This window comes from Sciurus carolinensis, chromosome 4, assembly GCF_902686445.1.
Source record: "Sciurus carolinensis chromosome 4, mSciCar1.2, whole genome shotgun sequence".
Lineage (NCBI taxonomy): Eukaryota > Metazoa > Chordata > Mammalia > Rodentia > Sciuridae > Sciurus > Sciurus carolinensis.
This window is the reverse complement of record NC_062216.1, coordinates 98,742,216-98,754,967: the sequence shown is the minus strand read 5'-3', so window position 1 is coordinate 98,754,967 and position 12,752 is coordinate 98,742,216. Positions and strand designations below refer to the sequence as shown.

Sequence of the window (12,752 nt, the reverse complement as noted above, 5' to 3'; positions counted from 1 at the left end):
TATTACACAAATGGTATGCCTTTACTCCATGTACAAACAGAGAAGCAACATGTATCCCATTTGTTTACAATTAAAAAAAATCAATGGAAACAAAATTATTTGAAGATATAATATCAAGCAACAAAAACAACAAGTGCTTCCTCCTGAAAAAGTTATGCTGAATACATTTATAAATATAAGTATAAATTTAATAAATATCTGTCTCAACTATAAAAATAAATAAATAAATGTTGATAATATTGTTCACCCACCCTGATTTGGCAGAGTCCTCTAGTTCTCCAGGACCTCTGCATGTTTGTCTAATGAAACTTTCCAGGCTGGGTGGGCATCAGCTATCACCAAGAATACAGGTGAATATCTCAACCTTTCAACTTGAAAAGATGAAAATGAGATACAGATAGTGATAGCCAAGCAGCAACTTACAGAACTCAAAGATAATTTCCACTTTTAAAATTTTAATTATTCTATTATTTAAATTATTTAATTTATTTTAATTTGCATAATGGAAGTTTCATGGCAATGAATTAAATTTTGGCTTCAATTGGTAGTGCTTATTTTTTCTTCAGCTCTTTAGGTAATATTAAAGTGAAAAAGATATACCCTACTAACTAAGGAGAAAAAGAACAAAGAACAAAGATGAGATACAATTTAGAAATTCCAATCTCATAATACTGTAGTATTAGTGTTCTATCAGTAAAATTTAGTCATGAAAGGAATACTACTAAATTCTAATGATTTCTAATTTTTGACTTGTCACTTAATGACATCTTTTTATACCTGTATCATGTAGCCAAAATTTACTAAGTCAAGCACATTCTAAGTATTATTCACTTATTCACCTGTGAAACTTTTCAGAGGTCCAACAGTGAATGAGTTAATCCTCTGTGATTTTTAATGAATGGAAAGTAAGGATACAATCTTCATGTTGACTTTTTTATTGTACTACAAAAAGGTGGGGGAGAGAAAGAGTAGAGGTTCAGTGAATTAGATAAAGAGGAATGAAAGGAAGGGAGGAGAGATAAGAATAGCAAAGATAGTGGAAAGAATCTGGCTTAACTTTCCTATGTACATATATGAATATAGCATAGTGAATCTCAACATGTACATCCACAAGACTGGAATCCTAATTAGAATAAGATATACTCATGTCTGTATAAATGTCAAAATAGACTCTACTGTCATGTATGACTAAAAATAAAAAAATAAAAAACATATACATGACAAATAGCCAATAAAACCTGGATAGTATAACAGACCGAGAATGTCACAGTAGTGCTCTGCAATGAAATTCTAATTTCTATATACCAGGAACTTGTATCAAAACTTAGTCATCCTCTTCTGGTCCTTCCAGGACATTTTTTTGTCCTTACATTATTCCAATTATGCTTTTACACTTGTATTCTCCATCATGTTTTGTATATGTTAATTGCATCCCTCTATTCACATGGTTTTTAAAGTCTTCCTATAAGTTTGTTCAAATATATAGGTTTTATTTTTGGGGAAAAATCTATAAAAGTAATTCTGATGGGAAATGGGCCATGCCATTGAACAATCCTTATTTCATTATGGTAAGGTACAATAGGTACAATTTTTCTAAGAACAGTTGCCAAAAATCAAGGTTGGCTGCATGTAAATGATAACAGAAGAATCAGAACACAACCAAAAGTTGATATGGTCTATTGACAATGGATGTCATACATCAAACATAATATACAATCCCTACAGATTGACAGGACTGAATTTCACAGACTATTATTCAGTTTTCTTTAGAAAAACTTATCTGTAGTTCTTTCAACCTTATAAATTATCCATGGACCTTAATCTATGTTTTATATACATAAAGATATCTATGATGATTACACTGATCTTCAATGATGATGACTCTAAGGACTTGCAGCTTCTTGTCTTTCATGTAAGATTAGGGTAGGATAACCTGTGTACTAAAGCTGATGGTTGTTTTATTGCTTCTAGGTTTTTTCAGTTTTCAGGCTCTGCAGATGATTTTTATAAATGTTACAAAATGTTATCAATCACTTGCTGTGATTTTGGTTGAAGACAAATTCAATTTTATTAAGTTTAGGAGTAATTTTCAAATTCCTACCTTACTAGCACTTCAAGTTTATCTAATGTAACAGTGATCTTCTTTTCTTATGCCAAGTAAATTTTTTTTAAAATACTGCAACTGCTGAAGATTTATTTTCCCATATTTGTTAATTCCAAAATTGTTACCATATAATTAAATATAATTAGAGCTAATGTTGCTTCATTCAATGTTCTTAAATGTATTTAGACTTTTCCAGTTCACATTTTGGTATTTCAAAAACAATTTGTGTTCTTCTAGGCATTAATTCACTATAATTTATGTGACAATGTATCAATTTTTTGGATAAGAGTAGTCTAGAAAATGTTGGTTTATGTTGTGAAATGCATTTGTGTAAAATTTTTAAAACATTCTTAGTATAATCTTTCTGCATAGATTTTTATACAGATTTAGCACATAATGTTTGTTTAAAATGATTTACTCTTGTTGGTTGAGCTATAGTTTGGTCTAAAGAGAAAAAAAATGAGAAACCTGAAATCTCTGTGGTTTAATCCAATAAAGATTCATTTCTTGCTCATATCAACATGTCGAGGTGTTCATTCTGACTGTTCACCATCTGTGCTGCTGGTGTTGGTAGCTGGAACATCACCATTGCAGCACTTACTCATTTTCATGCCTTCATGTGCAGAGAGACACACATGCATGTATTCACTGATGTGCAAACACACACACCCCTAATTTTCTTTCCTCTTCCTTGCTTTATTTCCTTCCTCTGCTTTATTTCATACTCATTTATTTTATTTTTTAATACCAATGATCAATATCAATCCTTATTACAAGGTCAGGATCTGGCAGAAGCTGCTTCATTAATAGTTTGTATATGACTAAATGGGGATGTTCTATATTGAAGATATGTCACTGAGATATCAAATGTAAAAAGAATATAAGAATTTTTCCCTTCTAGAATTATTTTTGAAACTGCACAATTTTCCTAAAAAAAATCACCACCATTTATTTTTTAGAAACATCTTAACTTATTTATTATTACTCCAAACTTTATTGGAAGGGAAACTAAGGTTCAGAGAGTTGAAATAATCTACCTATGGCTGCTGCTACTCCTGCAGCACACTCAGAAACTTCCTCTGATATGTGTGGGAGAATAATCTTGTTACTCTTGTTGCTTTTACTTCCCATAACTGGCTTTATCATTTTCATGAACATCAATCCTTTGGTAGGTGGGTGAGGAATTGAAAGGTGTTAGGGGCCCCAAAACACCTAAAATTTCCAATAAATGATAACTCACTCAAGGCAGTTTGAGCATTTTATATGATACTCAATCTCATTTGAGTTAATGATAAGTTTTCAGGCTTTTATCTTCCCTTCCGGATCCCGAAATGGCGTGTGGATGCTTAGCAGAAGGGCTAAGGAATGTTTTGGTAATGGAGAAACAGGTATCAGGCAAATGCTTTATCTCTGATCTTTTCTAGGTTCTAGTGCTGACAGACTAGTTAGTCTGGTCCAGGACTACTATTTCCTGGTGTGAGACTGTTCACATCACCTGTGTGTGCCTCACACTGCAGTTCATGGTCTGACCCTTTAACCACAATTCCTGGATACCAAGCTCTTTTGGTACAAATCCTGATTCTCCCCTGGCATACTGATCTCTTTGGCACTTCCCTAGTCACTGATTAGAGCCTAAAGAAACATGTAAATTTCCTTGCCAGTCACCTCCAAGCACCAGGGTCATACATTATATTTTTAGCCAGTCACTTCTAACCACCAGGATTTTCTCAGGAGCTTGTATCCTTCCTAGATTCTGAATCAGTAAAAAAAAAAGTGATGGGTCTCTCAAATTCCTATGGATGTTTTTATAGCACCACTTCACAAAGAATCACTAAATGTATGTCTGGGGTAGGACAGGGCCTCCAGTGTGTGGAGAGGGGACAATTGGAGCCCAAACTCTCTCTGACTTTCGACTCTTTGTTTCCTTCCTGGGATGCATGAATCTGGCCTCACAATTTCTGTAATGTTTAACTAAAATTCATAAAGCATATGTAATTCACTATAATTTCTAGTTTGCAACCAGTTTGAGATTAATTAATGCTCTTAGTATAGTATTTTTCTCTCAAAAGTATCTAAGTTTGGATGCTAAATTATATGGTCATCTTAATTTTTAAGAAAATCTGCTTTCAGATCTCAAAATATGCTTTGATATGCAAAAGAGGCATAAGGAAACTTAGGAATCTAGGTATAGTTTCTTATGGACAAAGCCTAAATTTCAAGACAATTAACCAGTCTTGAGACTAGAAGCTTAAGAAGGACCACTGTGTTCTGAAGAATGATACATCCCACCACTGAAGAGATGAATGTGATGGACTCAGTAAGTGGAGAGCTGTAAGGAAACAAGCTTTATAAACTACACAAAAGCACCCGAAATCTTTTTAAAACATATTCATTCCTATCACACTAAGATCCTGGTTTCTAAATTCCCTGCATAGTGTTCTGTCACATACAGTAGGCCCTCTGTATCCTGTATTCAACCAACTGTGGATTGGAAATATTAAGAAAATTTCATCAGCATTGAATATGAACAGAGTTTGTCTGTTCATCATTCCCCGAAGAACACAATATAACCACTATTTAGATAATATTTGCTTTGTATTAGGTATCATAAATAATTCAGAGGTGATTTAAAGCATACAGGAAGATATGCATAGTTTTGTGCAAGTGTTACACCATTTTATGTAAGGGACTAGAGCATCCATAAATTTTGGTATCCATGGGGTGGGGTAGGTCCTAGAACCAATCCTTTGAGGATACCAAAGGAAAACTACATAGCAAAAATTGGAATTTTTTTCTATAAAGGTCCAAATAATAAATATCTTAGGTTTTATGTTCCATATACATCTCTGCCACATATTCTTTGTGTTTTGTGTGTGTGTGTGTGTGTGTGTCTGTGTTTACAACTCTTTACAAATGTAAATATCATTCTTAGCTTTTGGATCTTACAAAAACAGGCTTAGGGCCAAATTTGGCCTACAATCTGTACTTTGCCAATTCCTCCTCTATATAGCATGTTTTTCTTCTTTAATTAAACCATGTTAAAAAAAATAGTTACATTGCAGTATAAAGTATTATATCTAATGTGCTGGATATATGACCCCAGAACAAAAACCATATAATGTATGAGACTGCTGCTTCTGGTTATCAAATGAACTATGAAATATAGAAAGGCATAGGGAAGTTTGTGTTACATATTATAGTAGATTGATTTTTAACCAATCATCTGTGCACTATATGCCTACAATTAATATCGAAAAAAATTTTCATGTGAATATGAATTCTCCTTCCCTTGATATTCTTAATATAAGCATTCTAATTTATTGAGAAAATTTAAATGTTCAGAAACCATATTTAGAGTAATCGCAGCTCTGGGAAAATGGCGGAGGAAGAGCAAAGAAAAAAGATCCCTCTGGTTCCAGAAAATCTCCTGAAAAAGAGGAAGTCTTATCAGGCACTCAAAGCTACCCAGGCAAAACAAGCACTTTTGGCAAAGAAGGAGAGAGAAGGAAATAGTTCAGATCTAAGCGACTGGAATCATTCCTACACTATTCCTGGCGGAAGAAGCATGACCAAGTGCGCGTCAGACGACTAGAAGTGAAACCTCAAGCTTTGGAAATGCCTGATAAACATTCCTTGGCCTTTGTTGTAGCATACAAAGGATTAGTGGGGTGAGTTTGCTGGTGCAGAGGGCCATTGTAAGACTTCATCTGAAGAAAATATTTAGTAGTGTCTTTGTTAAAGTCACCTCGCAAAGCCTAAAAATGCTACGGACAGTAGAACTTTATGTGACTTGGAGATTTACAAATCTGAAGTCTATTCGGGAACTCATCTTGAAACAAGGACAAGCAAAGGTCAAGAATAAGACCATTCCCCTGACAGACAACACAGTGATTGAGGAGCACCTGGGGAGTTTTGATGTCATTTGTCTGCAAGATCTCATTCATGAAATAGCCTTCCCGGGGAAGTATTTCTGGGAGATCTCTAGGTTCTTGTGCCCTTTCCACCTCTCTGTGGCCGGTCATACTACCAAATACAGAGTGGGCTTCCTCAAGGAGATGGGCCTACCTGGCTATGGGGTGAACACATCTATCAGCTCATCCGCCAGCTGAACTGAACCCAGAATATCTGAAAGCAGTGCGTTGGACACATGTGTTTCTGTTTGATTTAATTGTTATCAAGTATTTTCAGAGAACATTATGTTCTGCCTTAAGAAACTGGAAGGAAAGGATTGGGGAAGAGACAGTGGTCATGATCATGGTAGGCACCTGTCATCAGAGACCAGTTCCAAGGAAAATTACCATTGTTTCCTACATTGATCACCTCTGTCTCTGAAATCAACACATGCCATGGAGAAAGAAGTCCTGCATTGTCAGGGGTTTAATGTTGGTGAATGAATAACCCAAGCATGTATACAAGGTTCCCTAAGATTTGTAGCAGTTGACCAAGTTCAGGAGCATACTTGAATCTTGAGGTCTCGAGAGACTTGTTTTGAAAGGACTTGAAATGCTTAGGAAGAAAAGCACAAAACTGTGCTCTTTTGTCTCTGTTGAGTTCATGTTCCACCTTTTGAACACAAGCTTTGTGAACTCTGGGAAAAAAAAAAAAAAGAAACCATATTTAACAAAAATTTCAAACATATACTTTCTTTTATACAGAGTCTAAAACTATAGTACTCAAAACATGACCTGTGAGTTTTATCAGGCTACAGATAATTCAAGCGATAATCTAAGGGAGTAATAAATGCATTGGTTTATGACAACAACCCTTTATGGTGGATCTTACCTAATATTTCTTTTATTATTGTCACATGATACCATAAAATAGCTTAGACTCCACAGATTATGCTGAATAAATGATTGTGGAATAAGTGAGTGGCTGAAGACATAAGCTGCATTTCTCCTCTATGATATCCCATATTCACAGTTTGGAAGAGTCAGTATTGATAAAATCTTTGTACTACCCAAAGCAATCTACAGATTTAACAAAATCCCTAAAAAATACCAATGACATTCTTTATAAATCTAGGAAAATATCCTAAATTTTATATAGAATCATATAAATCATAGAAAACTGAATACCCAAAGCCATTCTGAACAAAAAGAACACAGCAGGAGGCATTGCACTGACTGACTTCAAAACATACTACAAAGCTATAATCGCTAAGTAGCATGGTATTTGCATAAAAACAGAGACATAGATCAATAAAACAGAATAGAAAGTCTAGAAGCAAACCCATACATCTACACTCAATTGATTTTTGACAAAGGCACTAAGAACATGCTTTAGGAAAAGGGCACTAGTTTCAATAAATGGTTCTGGGAAATTCAGGTTTCCATGTGAACAAGAATGAAACTTGACCCCCATTTCTCACCACATACAAAAATCATTTCAGAATGGGTTAAATACATGAATGTAAAATCTAATACAATGAAAGTACTAGAAGAAAACATAGAGGAAATGCTTTAGAACATTGGAATGGGCAAGGACTTTTGGGATAAGAACCTGAAAATACAGGAAACAAAAGAAAAAACAGGCAAATGAGATTACACAAACTACAAAGCTTCTGCACAGTATGGAAAATATCCAGAACATATAAGGAACTCCAAAAGCTCAACAGCAGAAAGAAGAAATAGATCCAGAGAAGAACCAACACTGCAAAGAAAGAAAGAGAAGAAAGAAAGATCAACTGATTAGATATGTTTCAAAAGAAGACATATAAATGGCCAATATGGTATGAAAAAATTCTGAACATCACTAATCAGAGAAATTCAAAATCAAAATCACAAGATACTATTTCACTCCCAGTTAGAATGGGTTATTATCAAAAAGACAAAAAGAGAGCAAGTGCTAGCAATGATACAGAGAAAGGGCAACTCACACACACTGTTGTTAGTAATATAAATTAGCCATTATGGAGAAGAGTATGATGTTCCTCCAAAACCTAGAAGTAGAGCTAACATATCATTCAGCAGGTTCACTACTTGGCATACATACAAAGGAGAGGAAATTAGTGTCAAAGAGACATCAGCACTACTATGTTTACTGCAGCACTATTCATAACATCCAAGGTATGGAATCAACCTAGATGCCCATCAAAGGATGAATTGATAAAGAAAAGGTTGGAGACCATGGAATAATATTCAGTCATAAAAAAGAATGAAATCCTGTCATTCGTGGAAACACAGATGAGCAGGAAAAAAAACTATATTAAGCAAAACATCAGGTACAAATAAACAAATACCACATATAAGTGGAAGCTGAAAATTGATCCCATAACAGTAAAGTATTGAATAGTTGTTACCATGGGCTGAGAAGGAGGAGTGAGAGGGAAAGGAGGGAAGGAGGATGGTTAATGAGTACAGAGGTACAGTTGGGTAGGAAAAATAACTTTAATATTCTGTAGCACAATATGGTAATTATGATTGATAATATTCAACTGTAGTTTTGCAGAATAGCCAGTAGAAAGGACTTTTTATTCCAACACAAACAAAAAAATAAGAAACATTTAATATGATATGTCAATCTCCCTGATTCAATCATCACATACTATATACATGTATAAAAAAATCACATGATGTTCTGTATGTGCAATTTTATGTGCCAATTATTTTTTCTATTTTTAAACAAACTAAAAAATTTTAAAAGAGAAGAAGAAAACATTCAAATATCATGACAAAATACATAGCAAAGAAAAGTTCTTTTGAAGTTCAAAGGAGAGATCAATGTGAAGAAAATGGGTTCATTTAGCTTCATTCTAGAGGTCTAAAAGTGTGGCACCAGCATTGACATCTAGTGAGGACCTCACGACAGTTTAACTCATGATGGAAAGCAGTAAGGGGACTGCCAGCACATGCAAAGGAGCACATGTGTAGAGAGACTGTGGGCGGTGGTAGGCTTACTTCATAACAACCATAATTCATCCAATTCCACAAAAGCACATGAGAACTCTCTTCCACAGGAAAGCATTAATCTCTCAAAGGACCCAGTACCTCTCAATACCATGGCTTTGGAGAAATCCCAACATGAGTTTTGATAGAGGCAAACACATTCAAATCATAGCAAAAGACTTTATGATTTCTGGTCCGAAGTTAGACAGATTTAAAAAAGAGAAAGAGAGGGACCACTCCAAGGATTAATGGAATTACAAAAACCAAAAATCATGGAAAAGGTAAGGAATATATATTCCTAGATAATCAAAGAAAGAGGTAAGTAGTCACATCCAAAAATAAATCGGGGGTACAGGCAAAGTCTCCTTTTCACCTTCAAGCTGCCAATCATATTTCTAAATTAACCACATACCTGAGAACACAGCACTGGTCCAGGTGACAAGCACACTGGAGCACAGGATGGTTCAGCCCCTGTGGTACCATGGAGCCTTCAGGTTTCCAGTCCTCTTTTCAGTAGGACTGAAGTCAACTGCCTTGCTTTGGTTTCAGAGGGTATAGGAAAAAAATCAGACACTATATTAAGGAGATTTTCAAAGCTAAATCCAGAAGAAAAGCTGATAATATTATGGAAAATATTGTACCTAAAATAGTGCAACTATTCCCTCTTGGTCAAATTCATTAAATGTAGTCAGAACACATGGTTACTGATCCAGTTTATACAAATGCTTAATCAGTCATTAAGAACAATTCTAAACTAAACATGAAAAATATGAACTGCTACCTTTTCCAAAACAAGGAAAAAGAAAAAAACTGCCTTAACAAAGTTTTTCATTATTTTACACTCAAGATCTTTCAAATTTATCTTTTATAAAGTAAGAGAGGTTATGTCTTTAACTACTTTGCTGACACATTGCTAAAATAAGGCATCCCGGGTATTTATTCAAATTGAATCAATCAAAGCCTGCCAAAACAAGGTGAGCAATGGCATGTCATCCAGGAAAATATAAAAACTTAAGAAAAAGACTAAGTTTGATAAAATATAGTGTTTTAGAATAGGCTGATAATTTCGATAAGCTTTTTCCTATGATATATTTTATCTACCAAGCTTTTTGTATAAACCAGTCATAAACTTTCTTAAGTATTATTAATAGTGATAATACTAAGTCTCACTGTATACCAAGCATTATTAAAAATGGGGAGGGGGTCATTGAATAGAGTGCTATTAATACTGTAGTAGTTAAGGTTCTCCAGAGAAACAGGACCAATAGGCTATGTAGATAGATGCATTTTCAGGAATAAGCCCATGTGATCATGGAGGCTGCAAATCCATAATCTGCAGGTGAGCCAGCAGGCTAGAAATCCAGAGAAGAACCAACATCGCAATTCAGGTCTGAAGGGTCTGCAGCAGAATTCCTACCTGCTCAGAGGGAGGCCACTCTTGGTTCTACTCAGGCCTTGAGTTGACTGGTTAAGACCCACCCACATTTTGGAGGTCAACAGTCTTTGCTCAAAGTTCACTAATTTAAATGTTAATCTCACCCAATCTGAAGAACATTTGACCAAATATGAGGGCACTGTGATCCAGACATATGGACACACAAAACTAACCATCACCAGACCTGAAAAGAGAGACAAAGTTAAGTTACTTATGGTCACAAACAAGTAAGTTACCGGGTCAAAACTCACACCAAGGGTTATTTGCTTGGAAATTGTGTTCACTACCACATTGTACAGCAGGACGATTAGGAGTTTGCCGGGTTAACTAGAAAAGTTGGATATTGCCAGACATAAAAAAGAGCATGTGTCACAACTGAGAGGATTGAAAAGGACTGGCTTGTCCAAGGAACGCTGTAAAGTCCAGCATCATGATCGTGAATTTCTTACTTGCAAGTTGTTGTATATTTTTTAATTGGTCGCTCTAGTTTGACTTAGTTGCTAGTTACTTAAACCAAGGTGTCTTAATTGAATTCCAAAAAGCTAGAATCCAAAACCACATCTTGGCCACTCACAAATTGTACTTCTTGCAATTTTTTGTTGTGTCCTCAGCTCAAGTAGAAAGACAGTATCAGAGTTTGCCATGAGAAACAGACCATTCTGTTTACTGTTAGGTCGTGCATAAACATGCCTCTCCTGTGTCTATTCCCCACACCATTATACTTCTCCTGAAATATTAGTTCTGCCTTTTTGCACAGATAATGTAAATTATATGACAAATTTTCTTCTTTTTGTTTTGTTTTATATTTTTCATCTTTTTGTTTTACCATTGGAAAAGTCAGACACAATTCTATTGTGATAATCATTCTTTTTTTTTTTTTTTTTCTTTTTTTAGTACTAGGACCCTTTGAACCCAGGGGTGCTTTACCACTAAGCTACAATCACAGTCCTTTTTACTTTTTATTTTGAGACAGGATCCCACTACGTTTCTGAGGTTGGTCTCAAATTTGCAATTCTCCCACCTTAACCCTCCAAGTACCCGGGACTATAGACATGCTTGGTTGTAATAATCACTCTCACTTTCCCCTAAACTCCCTAATCTTGCTGTCTTATCTCTACTTCTGATTTTTTTTTCACATTCCACACTTCTATTTTTAATTGGTACTCTTAAGAACCACTTAAAATTATTTGTGCAACACAACAGAATGGATGAATGGATGCATGCATGCATAAATATCTGTGAGAATAAGTCAATGAGCAGGTAAGTGAATAAATAAATAAAACAACAAAATGGCAAATAAAAAAATAGCTTCCTCTGGCTCAATTCTTGCCAGAAAAAAATGGGGAAATTTTATTCCTAAATTCCATTCTTCTGATTCAAGGGAAATGTTTCACCTAAGTTTATGAAGAACCATAATTGCTTTTTTGAGAGGACATTTCCTGTATGAACTCTGATTATAAATAATCCAACTGATGTGTTCACTCCTAATAAGAACTTCTGCTCTAGTCACATTTCTTACTTTAAAAATGGCATAGGTTCCTTGTGCACATAAACTCTCAAAAGTCCTATTTTGCTGGTTCTTTTTTCATTATTTTAAGATCTGAAATGTCAGTGAATTTATGACTTAGGTCCTGCTATGGTTTAAATGAGTTCCTCCAAACTTATATATTGGAAACTTGGTACCCAATGCAACAGTGTTGAGAGGTGGGAGCTTTGAGAGATAATATGAAAGATTACTGGGTGAATGAATTATCAAGGAAGTAGCTTTATCAAAGTAGTAAGGCTTGCCCTGTCTCACCATACAAGGCCTTCCTCGTGTTATGATTCAGGAAGAAGGACCTCACCACATGCTGAGCAGATGCAATCTCCATGCTCATGAGCTTCCCACAAGCTAAATAAGCCTCTATTCTTTGTACATGACCCAGTCTGTAGTATTCAGTGATAGCATAAGCAAACAGATAAAGACCCTAATTTCTTTCTTCCCCCCTCCCTCCCTATCTCTCTCAGAATTTCCATGTTGTGTGTATAAACGGTATGTCCTCTTTCATTGTGAGGACAAAGTTATCTTACAAATCTGGATCTACCACAATCTTTTTAAACCATTTGCCAAGTGAAGGACATTTGATTTGTTTCTAGTTTTTGGCAATCAGGGATAGTGTCAATATAAATCCTCACAAAGTTTTGTGCAAATATATTTTTATTTGTGTGGAAGAGGGATAAATGCCTAGGAGTAGGAGAATAAGGGAAATAAATGTTTAACTTTATAAAAAAATAATCAAACTATTTTTCAAACTAGCCACATATTTTTGCATTTTCATCTATAATA

At 35.0% G+C, this 12,752-nt stretch overlaps 1 pseudogene; it reads left to right on the top strand.

Moving 5' to 3' along the window:
• Positions 1 to 5,480: 5,480 nt before the first annotated feature.
• On the top strand, positions 5,481 to 6,218 carry LOC124981972 (60S ribosomal protein L7-like 1; annotated as a pseudogene).
• Positions 6,219 to 12,752: the final 6,534 nt, after the last annotated feature.